At 48.3% G+C, this 6,837-nt stretch overlaps 1 pseudogene across 1 annotated transcript; it reads left to right on the forward strand.

The window, feature by feature from the left end:
- The first annotated feature begins 2,195 nt into the window (after positions 1-2,195).
- Positions 2,196-3,891, forward strand: LOC307180062 (large ribosomal subunit protein uL18-like; annotated as a pseudogene). The gene is made up of 2 exons: positions 2,196-2,804; positions 3,594-3,891. The product of its transcript is annotated as a large ribosomal subunit protein uL18-like (transcript).
- Positions 3,892-6,837: the final 2,946 nt, after the last annotated feature.

The raw sequence follows: 6,837 nt of genomic DNA on the forward strand, positions 1-6,837 counted from the left end.
AGCTTTCTGCCTACCAAAAGCTCATGCTCCCCTTTCCGTGGTGTTGTTGTAGGAAATGGTTACCCTGACAGGGCGTACATCCTCCAGCCCCATTTCCACCCATATGTGGCCTTGTAACCAGTTCGCATCAATGAAATATGACTGGAGGTGAGAGGTAGCACTTCTGGGCTGGGACTTTGCAGAAGTCAATGTACCTTATCCATGGTTTTTCTCCTCCTGCTGGCTGTTCGCACAGGACTGAGGCTCTGGGGGATGGTAGAGTACAAGGTAGAAGAAATCCTGAGTCCCTGAGTCCCTCACTTGCCATGGGAAAGTCACTCAGTCGCTGGCCAGGACCATCATGTGTCAAGACACTTAAATTCGGAGAGTTGTTTGTTACAGCAGCTAGTGTTATGTCACTTCAACCAACACAGGGGCTGCTCACCTGGGACTTGCCCTTCTTCGTTATTCTGCCCCTCCCCTCCCTCCCTCCCTAGCCTCTTACATCTCATTGGGATTATTTTTTTTCTGGGTATGAGTTGTGGATTCTTAACCTGAGGGGTCTATACAATTATAGGCAAAACGTTGTCTATAGGTGTATTTTTCTGGGAAGAGGGTCTACTGCTTTTGTGGACTTTTCATATGGGCCTGGGAGCCCCTCAAATTATTACAAAGAGCTGCTCTAAGAGATTCACCTTCAATGTCATATTCCTAATTTAATCCATGACCTTAATTCACCCTATGATTTAGAGATCTGAGTATCTGTGGGCAATTCATGGACGCAGCTTAAAGTGAAAGCAAAAGTAAAGAGCTCACACTAGGTCGTGAATGCAAATGTACAAGCATATCATGGACATCGTGGAATGAACAGAAGCAAATCGGTGGACTGAAGAAGCTGAACGGAAACCCCCATCTGAGACTTATTAAGTAGCTGTCTTTCTCCTGTTGTATAAGTACAGCTCCAAATCATATCTTGGTGACTTAAAAGAGCTACCATGTTCCTTTCCAACAGCCTAATTTATGGCATAGGACTAAGGAGATCCTGTTTCTTTATATACTGAGAAGCAGTTCTTCTCTAGCTCAACTCATACTTCCTGACAGTTTAGGTCCAGCAAAACCGTGTTAATGCCAGGGCAATGAAACATTTTGCGGGGGGCGGGGCCTGTAGGACTCTGCAAAGGACTGGAAATATGAGACGGTGGCTCATGCCTGTCCCAAGCATTGAAAATTACTGGGTGGAACGAAGGGTCTCCAGAGAGTTTATTATTCATATGAAGGTGTCTAGTCTCCTCTTCAGAGGCTGGGAATGACCTGAATTCTAAGCTAGGGTTGACATAGAGCTTCCCCGTTTGCTTAGTGTCTTTTTTTTTTTTTTTTTTTTTTCCGGTACGCGGGCCTCTCACTGTTGTGGCCTCTCCCGTTGCGGAGCACAGGCTCCGGACGCACAGGCTCAGCGGCCATGGCTCATGCGCGCAGCCACTCCGCGGCATGTGGGAGCTTCCCAGACCGGGGCACGAACCCGTGTCCCCTGCATCGGCAGGCGGACTCTCAACCACTGCGCCACCAGGGAAGCCCTGCTTAGTGTCTTTTAATAGAGCGGACGTGAGTGTATCACGTTCATCTGGAAGGAGTGTGGAGGACTACGGAGCCACCACACAAAGTCCCTTTTCCCTAAGGAGCAAGCACGCGGGTAGGAGGTAGGAATATTCACCCAAGGTAAGCGAGTGTTAAACTTGCAGGATTCCCCCCCACCAACCCTATGTTTTTAACTAGGGTCTACTGATATCTTCTCTTGTTGCCCAGTTTGTAGACAAGGTTTCATACCCTCTGTTCTTTGAACATTCTGGACCTTATTTTGAATCACCTGGGAGTCTGGTCTAAAATGTAGATTCCTAGGTCCTACTCCAGACCTCCCGAATCAGCACCTCAGGAGTACAGCCCAGGAACTGCCTTTTAAACACATGCCCCAGGTGACTCTAAGTCTCACTGGTTTGCCCAGCACTGGTCCAAAGTTTCTGAGGAGTGGCAGCTCTGGAATGTCTTAGGCTGTGGCATGGCACCGTGTTCTACAGGGTCGGAGGGGGGCTAGGAGACACGTCTGGCTGCACTGGCGAGCAGTCATCTAGCTGCCCCACGGTACCTGCGTGTTTGTTCACAGTGGCTTTGGAGGCTGCAGGTCTGTGACAAGCTGCGGACACAGGTCTCTGTTCCGCAGGATGGGGTTTGTTAAGGTTGTAAAGAATAAGACCTACTTCAAGAGATACCAAGTGAAATTTAGAAGAAGACAAGAGGGTAAAACTGATGACTATGCTGGGAAATGCTTGGTAATCCAGGATAAAAAGAAGTACAATACACCCAAATACAGGATGAGTTCATGTAACCAACAGAGATATCATTTGTCATATTGCTTATGCCCGTAGAGAAGGGGATATGACAGTCTGGGCGGCTAATGCTCATGAACTCCCAAAGTATGGCGTGAAGGTTGGCCTGACAAACTATGCTGCAGCGCACTGTACCGGTCCACTGATGGCCCAAAGGCTGCTCAATCAGCTTGGCATGGGCAAGATCTATGAAGGCCATGTGGAGGTACCCGGCGATGAATACAATGTGGAAAACATTGATGGTCAACCTGGTGCCTTCACCTGCTATCTGGATGCAGGGCTTGCTAGATTTACTACTAGAAATAAAGTAGGGCCTGAAGGACGCTGTGGACGGAGGCTTGTCTATCCCTCACAGTACCAAACGGTTCCCTGGTTATGATTCAGAAAACAAGGCATTCAACACAGAAGTACACTGGAAGCACATCATGGGTCAAAATGTTGCAGATGGGAACCCTCTTGCACTGTTGGTGGGAACGTAAATTGATACAGCCACTATGGAGAACAGTATGGAGGCTCCTTAAAAAACTAAAATAGAATTACCATACGACCCAGCAATCCCACTACTGGGCATATACCCTGAGAAAACCATAATTCAAAAAGAGTCATGTACCACAATATTCACTGCAGCTCTATTTACAATAGCCAGCGCATGGAAGCAACCTAAGTGTCCATAGACAGATGAATGGATAAAGAAGATGTGGCACATATACACAAAGGAATATTACTCAGCCATAAAAAGAAACGAAATTGAGTTATTTGTAATGAGGTGGATGGACCTAGAGTCTGTCATACAGAGTGAAGTTAAGTCAGAAAGAGAAAAACAAATGCTGTATGCTAACACATATATACGAATCTAAAAAAAAAAAAGTCATGAAGAACCAAGGGGCAGGACGGGAAGAAAGACACAGACCTACTCGAGAATGGACTTGAGGACACGGGGAGGGGGAAGGGTAAGCTGGGATGAAGTGAGAGAGTGGCATGAACATATATACACTACCAAACGTAAAATAGATAGCTAGTGGGAAGCAGCCGCATAGCACAGGGAGATCAGCTCGGTGCTTTGTGACCACCTAGAGGGGTGGGATAGGGAGGGTGGGAGGGAGGGAGACGCAAGAGGGAGGAGATATGGGGATATATGTATATGTATAGCTGATTCACTTTGTTATAAAGCAGAAACTAACACACCATTGTAAAGCCATTATACTCCAATGAACATGTTAAAAAAAGTTGCAGATGATATGCATTACCTAATTGAAGAAGATGAAGATGCTTATAAGAAACAATTTTCAAAAAAAAAAAAAAAGAAACAATTTTCTTAATACATAAAGAACAAAACTCCAGACATGATGGAGAGACGTATAAGAACGCTCACGCTGCTATATGAGAGAATCCAGTCTATGATAAGAAGCCTAAGAAAGAAGTTCAAAAGAAGAGGAACCATCCCCAAAGGTCTCTTGCCCAGAACAAAGATCAGGTAGCTCAGAAGAGGGCAAGCTTCCTCGGAGCGCAGGAATGGGCTGCTGAGAGCTAGTAAACCAAACCACACTTTTCTATGAAGATTTTTCAGATAAAGACAGTAATAAACGTATTGACCAAGCAGCTCCGCCAAAAGTGTGGCTTTGGAGGAAGTTAATTATGGGGATACTAAAGCCTACCCCCCAGCCATGCCATGTAATGGTATTACCCTACTTCCCACCCCCCTACAAGCTGGAAAAGATGCTGAAGCCCAAGGGACAATGTGATTTGTACTTTGAATGAGACACAAAGATAACTTTTTAAAAATTCAGCCTCCTGACACGTGCACCTCAATACCCCATATGAAAACTCAATGCATTTCCATTAAGCCTCAGTGTTTAGCACGCCCCCTTTCCTCTCTCAGCTCAGGACTGCAGCACCTCCCGAGGGTGAGCCTGGATGCCCTCCCTGTGGTTCTAAGCACCTAACAGACCCTCTTGGCACCTCCAAACATCGTCCTGCTCCCTCTACACACCCCAGGCTGCTTGCTGCAAACGCCTGTAACTATCTACGAGAACACACGTAGCTGGTGCTCAGGGCAAGACGGAAGTGCTGGAGAGTTAGTCCCCCTGAGAGCAGCCCTCAAACAATGACAGGTGGGGAGTTGGCGGAGAAATACCCCAGCTTCCTCATCCCACTGGTGGGATAACTCTGGAACGTGTTCAACACTCTCCCCAAGAGGTCCCTGCTGGGGTTGATCTCCAAGAGCCCATGATGGGCACTTGCTTCTTATCACATGCAGCTGTGGCTCCCTTCCCTTCTCTTCTCACTCCTCCACTTTCCAACCAGTGTTTCCGGGGACCTCCTTCCAAATAACCAACTTGCATGTGAGTTTCTGTCTGAGGGCACCCCTCGGGATGTAAAAGACACAAAGGTGATCTACCAGCTCTGAATGGAGCCTGGCACTGTAAGAGACAAGCGTGGAGGCCAGCAAACCCCTGTATCTGTAGCATTTTGGCGTGATTGTCTAAATCATCTGACTGATTTCTGCTCCCTTTTTGCTGACCTCTGTGCAAAACCTGCGGATGATGAGTAACCTTGATAGCCCGTTTCCATTGCTCCTCCTAAATTATGAGCCTTTTGCTACCTAGAGTGACAGGAGCAGAGCCACAGCAGTCCCGGTGTGCCCTGTTGCAGACTGAACCTTCTGTGCTCTACGTCAGCAGGTCAAGATCCCAGCACAATCTGGGGTCTCGCGAGGTTGCTGATCCACACCGTGGGGAATCCTTGGAGGACAGGACATCCCACATTTGTGCATTCTTTTAACAAATGTATATGGAGCACTAACTGCTAGTCAGGGTCTGGGGAATATGGAAGGAATGTGCGTAAGTTAAGTCTGGTCAGGCTGTTGCTAGATAGAACTCTGCCAGCCCCTGCCCCGAGGGGCCTGGCCACACGGAAGATCCCATCTCGTCCAGCCTAGATGAAGCCAGAGCCCGTTGAATGCTCTCCCTGCATTTAGTTCAGGCCTCTCTGCTTCACCCTCCATGCTGGGAGCAGCGCTGTCCTTCTGAAATACAAGACTGCCTATCACGCCCCTGCTCAACGATCGTCAGTAGCTCCACTATGCCTATGAAATAAAGGACAAACCTCGGATTATATATGCAGCCAAGGGCTCTCAAGTCTGGCTCCAAACCAGCCTTCCACCCTCCTTTTCCACCACGCCCTCCCCTTCCCAGCAGGTAGCTTGTACTCCCCCAAACACCCTATGTTCTTTCAGACTGCTGTCCTCTTTTGCACATGCTCCTCCTTAGGCCTGAATTTCACTTATCCCTTTAGCCAACCCCCAGTCATTGTCGAGCACCCACTGAGAACGGCACCTCTTCCATGAAGACTTGCTCGCCCCTCCCTCTACCTCCAACAGCACCAACAGCCGCGTCTCCTGCGTACCTTGCTATTGGCACACGCGCAGCAAATTCAGTACTGAGCACGCTATGCTGTCATTGTTTCTGAGTCTGGCTTCTCCCAGAAGACTGTGAGTGCATAGACAGCAGGGATGTCGCCATTTTGTTCATCTTTGTACCCTACTTGTGGGCTTGAGAGAATGCCTGGCACACCGTACATCTGTAAGAAATGCTTGTGAACGCCCGCCCGGGCCTCAGAAAGCCCAAAGGAGATTTAACCTTTTCTCTCCAGTAATTGATACCATTCCTGGTGTAAGATCTGCTCCACACACCTGGATGGGAATGTTCGCTTGTGCTGTCCTCTCAACTGCTTCTGTTTTGGGGCCCCCGCAGTTCTCTCCCTTGATGTATAGCTGAGCTCTGGAGGTTGCCCCAGGATGTGAGGTCACCAGGGTGCTCTGAGGTGGCAGATGCCAAAGCTGAGCAGGTGGACTTTTATTGCCCCAAGGGTGCATTGTGCGGCTCCCTGGCATGAGCAGGCAGAAAGCTGATGACATCACAGCCCCTTACAGACATCCACAGAGAGCCCTCAACTCTGAGGGGTGACGAGGAGAATCAAGAGGGGAAGGAATCAGATCGAGGTGCATTATGCCTGGAGGACTTGAACCATCATTCACAGGTGGAGGGAAATGTCTCAGAAGGGACAAGCCAAGGAGTTATCTGTTGGTATTCAGGGAAGAGAGGTGTGTATGCAGTAACCTCACAGGTACTCAACTGAGGCCGGCAGCCACTTACTTCTCCCAGAGGGCTGGTGGCAGTGCCGGCCTGGACAACCTTTGATCATCCTCAAACTAGAAAATAATTAAGCAAACCTCTTCACTCGGCTTAGAGTCCACTTCTTTAAGGTACAGACCAGAATGCTTCATTCTTGAGAGATCTGGACTTTGTAAGTGCTTACTACAAACTGGACCAGGCAAGATGCTATGTACTTTCTGGGCATCAACTCAGTGAACTCCCATAATGAACCCTGGTTGGTAAGTTTCATAATTATCCCCCATTTTACAGAAGAGAAATCAGAGGCTCAGTGAAGTTAGGTAACTTGGCCATACTCACACCGT

Source organism: Stenella coeruleoalba (assembly GCF_951394435.1).
Source record: "Stenella coeruleoalba genome assembly, chromosome: X".
Classification (NCBI taxonomy): domain Eukaryota; kingdom Metazoa; phylum Chordata; class Mammalia; order Artiodactyla; family Delphinidae; genus Stenella; species Stenella coeruleoalba.